The sequence below is a fragment of the Neovison vison genome, chromosome 13, assembly GCF_020171115.1.
Source record: "Neovison vison isolate M4711 chromosome 13, ASM_NN_V1, whole genome shotgun sequence".
NCBI classification, from domain to species: Eukaryota; Metazoa; Chordata; class Mammalia; order Carnivora; family Mustelidae; genus Neogale; species Neogale vison.
Genome location: NC_058103.1, coordinates 41,464,258 through 41,475,606, shown reverse-complemented (window position 1 = coordinate 41,475,606; position 11,349 = coordinate 41,464,258). Strand labels below are relative to the sequence as shown.

Genomic DNA, 11,349 nt, shown 5'->3' with positions numbered 1-11,349 from the left:
GTTCATGTTTTCTATCCATTTTTTGATTGGATTATTTGTTCTTTGGGTGTTGAGTTTGATAAGTTTTTTATAAATTTTGGATACTAGCCCTTTATTTGATATGTCATTGCGAATATCTTCTCCCATTCTGTCAGTTGTCTTTTGGTTTTGTCAACTGTTTCCTTTGCTGTGCAAAAGCTTTTGATCATGATGAAGTCCCACTGGTTCATTTTTGTCCTTGCTTCCCTTGTCTTTGGCGATGTTTCTAGGAAGAGTTTGCTGCCTATGGTCTCCTCAAGGATTCTGATGGATTCCTGTCTCACATTGAGGTCTTTCATCCATTTTGATTTTATTTTTGTGTGTGATGTAAGGAAATGGTCCCGTTTCATTCTTCTGCATGTGGCTGTCCAATTTTCCCAATACCATTTGTTGAAGAAACTGTCTTTTTTCCATTGGACATTCTTTCCTGCTTTGTTGAAGATTAGTTGACCATAGAGTTCACAGTCTATTTCTGGGGTCTCTATTCTGTTCCATTGGTCTATGTGTCTGTTTTTGTGCCAGTACCATACTGTCTTGACGACTATAGATTTGTGTGATGCCACAAACTTTGGTTTTCTTTTTCAACATTCCTCTGGCAATTTGAGGTCTTTTCTGGTTCCATATAAATTTTAGGATTATTTGTTCCATTTCTTTGAAAAAAATTGATGGTATTTTGATAGGGATTGCATTAAATGTGTAGATTGCTTTAGGTAGCATAGACATTTTTATAATATTTGTTCTTCCAACCTGTGAGCATGGAACGTTTTTCCATTTCTTTGTGTCTACTTCAATTTCTCTCATGAGTACTTTATACTTTTCTGAGTACAGATTCTTTTCCTCTTTGGTTAGGTTTATTCCTAAGTGTCTTATGGTTTTGGTTGTGATTGTAAATGGGATCGACTCCTTAATTTCTCTTTCTTCTGTCTTGTTGTTGGTGTATAGAAATGCAACTGATTTCTGTGCATTGATTTTATATCCTGACACTTTACTGAATTCCCACATCATGATTTTTAGATTCTAACATGCTATGTCATGTCTCAATAGTTCATTCATTTTTTATTACCGAGTTGTATTTGTGTAGATATATTGCAGTTTGTTTTTCTTATTTACTTGTTGATGGACATTTGGGTTATTTCCAGGTTGAGGCTATTATAAATAAAGCTGTGAAGAACATTCATGTACAGGTCTTTGTGGGGACAGATGTCTTTGTTTCTTATAGCTAGATGCCCAGGAGTGGAATGCCTTGGTCTTGGTCTTGTGGTAGGTGTATGTTTAACGTTTTAAGAAATTACAAAAATATTTTCCAAATTAATTATGCCATTTTACATTCCTACCAGGAGTTAGGAGAATTTGGCTGCTCCATATTTTTGCTATCATTTGGCATGCTCAGTCTTCATTTTAGCTACTCTAATGGCTATGTAATGATATCTCATTATGGTTTTAATTTGAAGTTTCCTGATAACTAATGATGTTGAGTATCTTTTCATAACTTATTGGCCTTCTGTATATCTTTGATTAGTTGTCTGCTCAAGTAGTTTGTCCATTTAAAAAATTGTGTTGTTGGGCTTCATATTATTGAGTTGTAAGAGTTTATAAATACCACGTAAAAGTCCTTTGATATATGTTGTCAATATTTTCTCCCCATCTGTGGCTTGACTTTTCATTTTATTTTTTCTTTTTAAAAGTTTCATTTATTTATTTGAGAGAGAGAACACATGCACACAACTGTCAGGGGAGGGGCAGAGGGAGAGATCTGCTTGGAGATCGAATTCGTGCAGGCTCAATCTCACCACTCATCAATGAGATCACAGGCCAAGCTGAAACCAAGAGTCAGACACTCAACCAACTGAACCAGACACCCCTTGCCTTTTCACTTTCAAAATGGTGTCTTATGAAAAACCAAAGTTTTAAATTTGTATCAAGTCCAATTCTTTATTTTTCCTTTTATGGTTTGGGTTTTGGTATTCCATCTAGGAAACCTTGCTTAATCCAAAGTTGTAAAGATTTATTCTGAGTTTTCTTCTAGAAGTTTTATGATTTTAGGTTTACATATAGGCCAATGACCTTCTTTTGAGTTAATTTTTGTGTATGATGTGAAGTAAGAATAGATGTTCAGTTTTTCCACAGATATTCAGTTAGTGTATAACTATTTTGGTTGAAATGATTTTCCCTTCTGAATTGGCACCTTTGTAAACACACACACACACACACACACACACACAGAGTTGACACATGTATGTATCTATTTCTGGATTCTCTTGTTTCATTTACCTATATGCCTATTTTTTAACCAATAACAAACTGTCTTGATTTTTGTAGCTTTATAGTATTGAAATAAGGTAGGACAAGTCTTCCAAGTTTGCTGTCCTCTTTCTCCTTTTTTTTTTAATTTATTCATTTGAGAGAGACAGACAGACAGAATGAGCAGGGCGAGGGGCAGAGGGGAAGCAGATTCCCTGCTGAGCAGGACTTGTGGGCAGATCCTAGGACCCAGAGATCATGACCTGATCTAAAGTCAGTTGCTTAACTGAGCCACTCAGATGTCCCTTTCTCTTTCTACTTCTAATTCCTTTGATAACTCTAGGTCTTATTTTTTTTTTAAGATTTTATTTATTTATTTATTTGACAGCACGAGATCACTAGTAAGTAGGCAGAGAGGCAGGCAGAGAGAGGAAGGGAAGCAGGCTCCCTGCTGAGCAGAGAGCCCAAGAAGGGGCTTGGTCCTGGGATCATGACCTGAGCCGAAGGCAGAGGCTTTAACCCACTGAGCCACCCAGGCGCCCCAGATCACTCTAGATCTTTTGCATTATCATATAAACTTTGGAATCAGACTGTCAAATTCTACAAAACAAAACGAAACTTGCTGATTTGGTATCACATGGAATATAGTTTGTACTAGAGATACTGCCATTTAAAAAATGAGGTTTTAATCCATGAGTACGCTATAGCTTTCCATTTATTTAGATCTTCTTTAATTTTCTTCAGCAATGTTTTATAGTTTTAGTGTAGAAGTCTTGGTCATCTTTTGCTAGATTTATTCCTATGTATTTTACAATTTTTGGTGATATTGTAAATAGAAGTTTTGTAAATTTTATTCTTCAATTGCTGCTGGAACAAAAGAATATAATTGATACTGCATATTTACCTTGAACTGTGCACCTTGTTAACTTAATTTCTTTGTTTTAGTGATGGTTTTGTAGAATTCTAATCCTAGGCTTTTTTGATATTGTCCTAAAGTCTGGAAACTGTTGTTCATTTTTTTCAATCTTTTCTCTTTATTCTTCAATTTGGATAATCACTGTTGCTCTATCTTCATTACCCTTAGTTATCTACATTCTGCTATTGGACCCATCCAGTGGAAAAAAAATTAATTTAGATAATACATTTTTCAGTCCTAAAGTTTCCAGATGGGTGTGTTTTGTAGTTGTTGTTGTTTTTAGTTTCCGTTTCTTTACTTTCTCTTTTCATTCATTTCAAATGTGTTTTACCTCATGGAGCATAGTTATAGTAGCTCTTTGAAAATCTTTGATAGGGTGCCTGTGTGTCTCAATTGGTAAAGTATCTGCCTTTGGCCCTGGTCATAATCCTAGGGTCCTGGGATCCAGCACCGTATGGGGCTCCTTGCTTGGTTGGGAGCTTGCTTCTCCCTCTGCCTGTTGCTACCCCTGCTTGTGCTCGCTCTCTCTGACAAATAAATAAAATCTTTAAAAAAAAAAAAGTCTTTGATAGTTTCACCATTTAGGTGATCTTAAGGTTGTCCTCTATTGACTGTTTTTCCCTAAAGAATTTGTCACATTTTCCTGTTTTTTTGGTTGTCAAGTATTTTCAGGTTGTATCCTGAACATTGTTGATGTAATATTGTATGGGTTTTGGGATTTTTTTTTTTAATAATCCTTAGGAGAATGTTGATGTTTTTGCTTTAGCAAGCAATCGACCCAGCTAGGCTCTGACTTTAGCTAAGTTCTTCTTAACCTTTGTGGGCAGTGGTTTAAATCTCAGTTAAAGTAATCAAGCCTTTAATGTACCACTTTGGGTCTGTCCTGCACATGCATAGCTCAGGGGTTAGTCTGCGACTTATGCAGGTGGTTCATATCTCATTTAAATTGTCAGTGCCTTTGCTGTGTTGATTTGAGTCTGTACCTTACATGAAGGGCTCATTCGCAGAGTTGGGGAGCCCCTGTCTCTGTTTCTTTCCCTTCGGGGATTTCTCCCATTCACTGTACCCCCACAGCATCAAGATTTCTGGTCCCTGTGGCTAAAAAGACGTTTCTGTTGGAATTTTAGCTGCCTATAGCACACACTGTTCTGAAACTGGAGCCTGTTCTCAGGATAAAGCTGCTTGAGAAAAGAGAGAATGGAAAACTCACCCATCCCCACAAATCCATCTGCTTTTGTTTACTTTCACAGTTCTGAGGTAGTTCCCCCCCCCCCATATTTTTATCAGAGCTTTTAATTGTAAACAGTAGGAGGGCTAGGTTATCGTGGGCTCACACTGCCGTGGCAGAACCAGAATCCACTGACCCATTTATTTTTATATGGATGGAATTCAAAAACTCAGCAGAGTCCTACTTATACATAGGCTTTCTGTGTTCTGGTTCTTAAATGTCATATAATAGTAAGCGTCATTGAAAGCAAGGAAATCCTTTATCAGTGTTGAGGAGGGTATATTTAGAGCTGGCACAATTTTATTTTACTTTTTTCTAGATGCAAACCTTTAATTTAGAAGGTATAAGGGAGCTATATAATTTATTTCTATACTGCTTTTTCTTTTGGGGCTAAAAAATACATAACATTCTTTACACATATGTATATTGCTTGAAAGGTGATATAAAAATGCCTTTTGTTTCCTTGGGATCATTTTGTTTCATTTCAGACCTGTCACTTTTAATTATTTACCTGATCGTCCTATCTCTCACTATAATGTAAATACAGTTTATAATGATGCTTTTGAAAATGGTTACTTACTCCTTGGTCCACAGACCTTTTTTGGAGCTGCTACAACCTATCTGTGAAACATAAGGAGTAGCAGCATGGAGCCTAGAGCTGATTCAGAGAATTATTTTAATTTGAGGACCGTTGCCCAGGTAAATAACAGCTGCTTTGGAATCATTACAGCTGAAGTGGTCAATGAATAATTTACCTTCATATTTAAGCATAACAGATGAATATTTCAGGGTTACCAAACCATATAAAAAGTCTTAAATATCACTAGTTCATCTAGCTGTTATATTTTAAAGGGAACGCTATAAACAGATAGTAGGATGGAGAGCTGCAGCCTAGAGAGTTTTGTTGGGAGGTTGTGATTCATGATGGGGAACATCAAAATGATCAGAGTAGGACTTGGTTTTGGTAAACAACCCTAAAATCTATTTATTTATTAAAATTTTATGCAAAATGTGTTAAGTCTTTGAACTGGCAAACTTGGACAGGGAATCTTGCAGAACATCTTTTTTCCCATGAAATTTTCTTTTTAAATTTATATTCCTTACTTACAAGGAAGCTTAGTCCCACATTTCTGGCTTTTTAGTGGGTTCTGGCATTTTATTCTGAATATTGTACTTAGCTAGAACCAGGATATGCAGAGATCTATTTTTTTTAACTCTAAGGGGAGTTTACTGTTTTATTTTATTAAATTTTTTAAAATTTATTCATTTGAGAGAGAGAGAGAGAGAGAGAGAATGAGTGATGAGAGAGGCAGAGGGAGAAGCAGACTCCTCACTGAGCCAGGAACCTGACCTCAGGACCCAGAGATCCTGACATGAGCGGAACTCCTAAACCACCTGAGCCCCTCAGGAGCCCTGGAGAGTTGTTTTTTTTTTTTTTGTAGTTGATAGTTTCTTTTATGATTACAAACACAATATATGTGTATTATAGAAAATTTAAAAAATACAAATAAGCAAAAAATAAGACTATAAAATAATATTTTTATTATTCAGAGATGATTCCTATCCACCTTTCATTATATATCTTTCCAGATCCCCTTCAATTATGCATATATGTTCCTAGAATGAGATCATACTTCATTTGCTATTTTGCCACTTGATTCTTAAAGTCAAGAGTCTCTGCCTTTCCATATAAATGCATTTTCATCTTATCTAATATCCAGGACACATTCACATTTCCCCAGCTGTTAGGGGAGCTTTAGAAAAAATTTAAAACTTAAATTAAAAATCAATCCTTGATAAAAGAATGTTATTCTAAACTCTTACCTAAATTCATTTGATTCAGAAAATTCATGGGAAGTCTTTGGTAGGCTTAATGGCTGATATTGATAATCATGTGATTAATCTGTTGCATGGATTAATTAATTCTGATTACAACCATAGAGTTACCAAAATCAAAGATAAACTGGTGCTCTGGTAAGTTCGGGGACTGAAATGATACCCATTCTGTCAAGAAGTTCCTAATAAGGATGAAGAAACATATAATGTGAGGAATTTAACAGTCCTTATATTTGTAGCCTTTGCTTTCTTTTGGGTTACTTCATGTAATGTATGAATAAGGTTTATTTGGTCCTTTGGAAAAGACCCGGGTAATTGGTGACCACTAGCATATATTCCATAAATTAGTTTTTTTCCCTAAATGATATCCTATGTCAGAGAAGAGTTACATTTATTCTCCCAAATCCAAAACTAGGCCAAGGGAGGAACATTCTTTATCCAGAATCTCATCAGTTGGTATTTAGAGGACAGGATTTAAGACATGGAAAATGTGGCTTGTTGCCTAACAGATACATATTTTATTCTTAAAAAACAAATTTCTGGAGTAATAGCACTGTAACATTTATATGAATGTGTCTAATTTTCTTTTTGTCCTCACACCCGAGTTTTTTTTTATTTTTAATAATTTATTTATTTATTTGACAGAGAGAGATCACAAGTAGGCAGAGAGGCAGGCAGAGAGAGAGAGGAGGAAGCAGGCTCCCTGCTGAGCAGAGAGCCTGATGTGGGACTTGATCCCTGGACCCTGGGATCATGACCTGAGCCGAAGGCAGTGGCTTAATCCACTGAGCCACCCAGGTGCCCCCATACCCAAGTTTTTAAATAAAAATGTTATTTAGGAGCACCTTGGTGGCTCAGTTGGTCAATCATCCAACTGTTGGTTTTGGCTCAGGTCATGATCTTGGTCCTGGGATTGAGCCCCACATCAGGCTCCACACTTAGTAGGCAGTCTGCTCGATATTCTCTCTCTCTCCCTCTCCCCCTATTCATGCTTACTCTCTCTCTAAAATAAAAACAATTTTTTAAAAATTTATTTAAAACTTACATATTCAGTAAAATTTAATAAATAAAAAAGGGCAAATGTAACATTACTTTACTTTCCTAATGAAACAATTATTAGTATTTTGATGTGGTTCCTCCAAGTATTTTTTCTATGCATATGCCATAGTTGCTATCATATACATAAATATGTATGTATGTGTATTTATATACACATAAATATATCATATATACTTATATATAAGCATATAAGTATATATATAAGCATATATAAGTGTATATATGTACATTTACATATGCATGTGGTATGTACTTGTATATATCTTTATATATCCATATGTACCAACAATAGTCAAACATTTTCTTCTGATTACTATAGTTTTTCTAATCAGTATTTTTTTAATGGTACATAATAATTTTATTACAGTGTTCGATATTTTATTTAGCCATTCCTCCTATGTTGGAAGTTTATTTTGTTTTCTATTCAGGACTCAGCAACTCTGGCCCACCCACCAACTGTGCCTGAGATATTCTTCCTTCCCTTTCCCACCCGTTCTCAGGGCATCTTTCCAGGATCCACATTCTTGAATGTTCCCTTAAGGAGCTTGATCTCAGGGGTCAGGCTTCATTTTGGCTCTCTTACTCTGCTCTACCCTGATGTACTTGACATTTTGAACTATTCCTTCTGGTAAAGCTGTCTTGCCAGGAAATTGGACTTGTTTTTTTGCCTCTTCCCAACCCTGTCTATATCTTCCCAGCTCGTCTTGGGTTTATAGATCTTGGCTTGGGCCAGAGCACAAGGCCTTAGCTCACTATTGGGTGAAACTCAGGGTGGCAGGGGAAGATCACTAAATCTGTGGTTTATACCTATTAAAAATGACTCTGGGATGAGCAGCTTTTTTCATAACATTTCCTCTCATACTTAAAATTATTTTCTTAGGATAGAATCACAGAAATGGAATTACTAAATTAAAGATTATGAGTATTTTTAAAGCTATTTAAAGCTATTTACTATCAACTGAATATAGCTAATATTTATTAACTGGTTTTGAGACATTATCTCATTTACTTCTTATAACAGTCATATACATATCCTCACTGTGGATAAAGAAATGGATGCATTGAGAGTTTGTGTAACACTACAGTGCAACATTTTGATCATGGCACCATCATTGTTTATTATAATTCAAGGCAACGTTATGCTTTGTTAATGTATTTAACGTAATTTGGGGGGTTGGGGAGTATGGTAGCAGGAAAGGTTGGTTAAAAATTTTGTTTCTTTTATTATTTTAAAAATTTATTATTTGAAAATTTTTTCAAACACTAAAGTAGAGAGAATAATATACCCGTTTTCTAGATTAAGTAATTATTAACATTTTGTCCTGTTGGCTTTATCTTTTTTTGTCTCTCAACTATTTTTTTTTTAATTTAAAAAAATTTTCTTTAAAAAAACTTTTTTTAATTTAAATTCAATTAATTAACATATAATGTATTATTAGTTTCAGAGGTAGAGGTCATCAGTCTTATATCCAGTGCTCATTATATCACATACCCTCTTTAATGTCCATCACCCACTTTCCCCATTCCCCTAACATCTCCCCTCCAGCAACCTTCAGTTAATTTTGCTTCTTTTAAAAAGTAGTTGTGAATTTTTTTCTTTCAGCATTATCTGTACAAAGATTCTCAGATTGATGAGCACCAAATCCGTTTTAAAGACAAGGAGAAACAGGAGGGTTTGCTGTTGACTTGCTCATCAGATAGTCTAGCACCTACCAGATGCATACGCTGTGGTAGGACCTGTGTGGGTGTTGAGCTAGAATGCAGGCTCCACGATGGGAAGAGGAGAGGGGCATCCTCCCTCCTTTGTTGACTGCTGGATTTCCAGAGCCAGGACAATGCTTAGCACACAGTGGGTGCTCAGGAAATATCTGTCGAATGAATGAAATTATGGTCATTGTTTTTACCAGTTAGGATTAGGTCATCAGTGAGTGACAGAAACTTCAAAATAGCAAAGACTTAAGATGGATGGAAATTTATTTCTCACATAAAATTAATCTAGAGAAAAGCAGTCCAGGCCACTAGAGAAGGTTCATAATATCAGGGACCAGTTTATTCGTATATTATTGTTCTGTATTCCTGAGGTTAGGCATGTGACTTTCACTTTAGGGTACCAGTGGACTGCTTGAGCTCCAGCCGTCACATCAACATTTCCAAGAAAAAGAAGAAAAGAAGAGCATGCTTCCTTTCTTTACAGGCACTTCCTACAAGTCGCACACAGGGATTAATTAATTAGTCAATTAATTAATCAATCTTACACTGGCTAGAACCTAGTCACATTGTGAATTCTAACAGCAAGGAGGGTAGGAAATGTGGCCTTTGTTATGGCTGGCTATGTGCCCCAGGTAAAACTGGAAGCTCTATTACTCTGGAGGAAGGGAAAAAAATATATTTTGGGGACAACGCAGATCCCTTGGTAGTAAACTGAAATCTTAGGAGGTGAAGCCATATATATATTAAATTTTAAATAACCACATAAAGGTTTTATATTATTGAAACCAAGCCAATTCTATAGATGATCGAAGCACAGAAAGAATATAGTTAAAAACAGCTTCATAGTTGAGGCGTTGGCTTGGATATGTGGTGGGTAGCAGGCACATTGGAGGGCAGTCCAAGGGCAGCAGATGTTTTATATTAGGTAGTGGTGGTAAAAATACAAAAAGAAAATTACGACGGTTATGAACAAAATTCTATCTACTTTTGATCATCAAGAAAAGGTCAGGGTAATAGTTTCAGAATCAATATATTTTGTTTAAAAGGTACTTTTATTTCCTTTAAACAACTTTTTAAAGCCATGTTACTTGGACCTCCCCTTTCAAGCCTCCTGAAATTCTTCTGTGTTTAATCAGTGGTTCCTCAAGGCCTCAATTTTCTTTATAAGGCTCTTCTGTTCCTTTGCGGGGCGCAGAGCACTTAGGAACTCTTGTGGCCAATGGAGATTTCTCCCAGAGTTAGGGAACTAACTCTGTTCAATGACTGCTGTCTCAAAATTCCCCAACATAAAAAAAGGAAAAAAGAATCCACATATTTTGAGGCTGAATTTCTTTATCTTATTATTTAAAAACATTACAGTTATATTACGTATTCATCAAAGAGTTAGAAAACAAGGGCGGGCAAAATGAAAAAATAACTTGTAATTCCACTTTCCAGAGATGACCACAGCTAATATTTGATGTAATCCCTTACAGACGTTTTAATGCCTTAAAAAAATACATGAACAATTATTTAAAAAACACTGTCAGATTAATGTGTTACAATCCGCACTTTCAAGGTAATCATCTAAATGAATTTTTTTTCTTTTTTCTTTTGTCAAGAAGGGTAATAACATCATCATTTCAAAGGGATGTATAATGTTTTGTTGGGGGGGGGATGTGGAAGGGTTGATTATCAGTGATAGGAAATATGTTTGCATTGTTTCTTTTTATCAGGAATTTAGGAGAACTGCTAACTCACAGGAGCTGAGAGGGAGCAGAAGGCTTGAAAGAAGGTCATCAGAGAAGGTTAGTTTCACACTTGCCTGAGGGTGAGGGAGTGAATCTAATACCTGGACAACTGGTTGCTCCCCAAGGAGGCCGTCTGGGGAGGTGGCGGTTGGCGGCGGGGATCACGACTGCCCCTTGCCTGGGGCTCCTGTAGGAAGCCGCCTGAGCCCAGGTGAGAACCTCTGTGGAGGCAGATGGCGCTGGGAGAAGTCGCATCAGGCCAGCTGGTGTTCTGTAAACAGCTCTCCTGTGCTGAATCCTTGCCTTTGTTGGGGGGTAAGAGCTCTGCCAGATTGGGTGTAGATTTGTAACTTCTTTGACTGCTACCTCATTCCTCAGTTACCTCAGCCCCTTATTCCCCAGTTGCTCACATTCTGCTACCAATAGCTGGCGTGCGTTGAAGGCAATTACTTCATGAGCTAGGTATGTGCAAGCGCTTAAGCCTTGCCACTCAGGAGCCTTTAGAAATAAAACTCAGATTAGGTAACAGCTAGGGTGGGATAATCAAGGACATTTTTTAACAGTGACATAATAACTTTTCTCAGTTATTTCCTATTGTTTGAAGGGGATCA

General features: G+C 36.5%; 1 long non-coding RNA gene across 1 annotated transcript; it reads right to left on the bottom strand.

Annotated features, from left to right (window-relative positions):
- Window positions 1–8,867: 8,867 nt before the first annotated feature.
- LOC122893711 lies at window positions 8,868–11,122 on the bottom strand. The gene is made up of 2 exons (XR_006381673.1): window positions 10,840–11,122; window positions 8,868–9,166 (listed from the first exon to the last, which is right to left on the bottom strand). It is a non-coding gene; the product is annotated as an uncharacterized LOC122893711 (long non-coding RNA).
- Window positions 11,123–11,349: the final 227 nt, after the last annotated feature.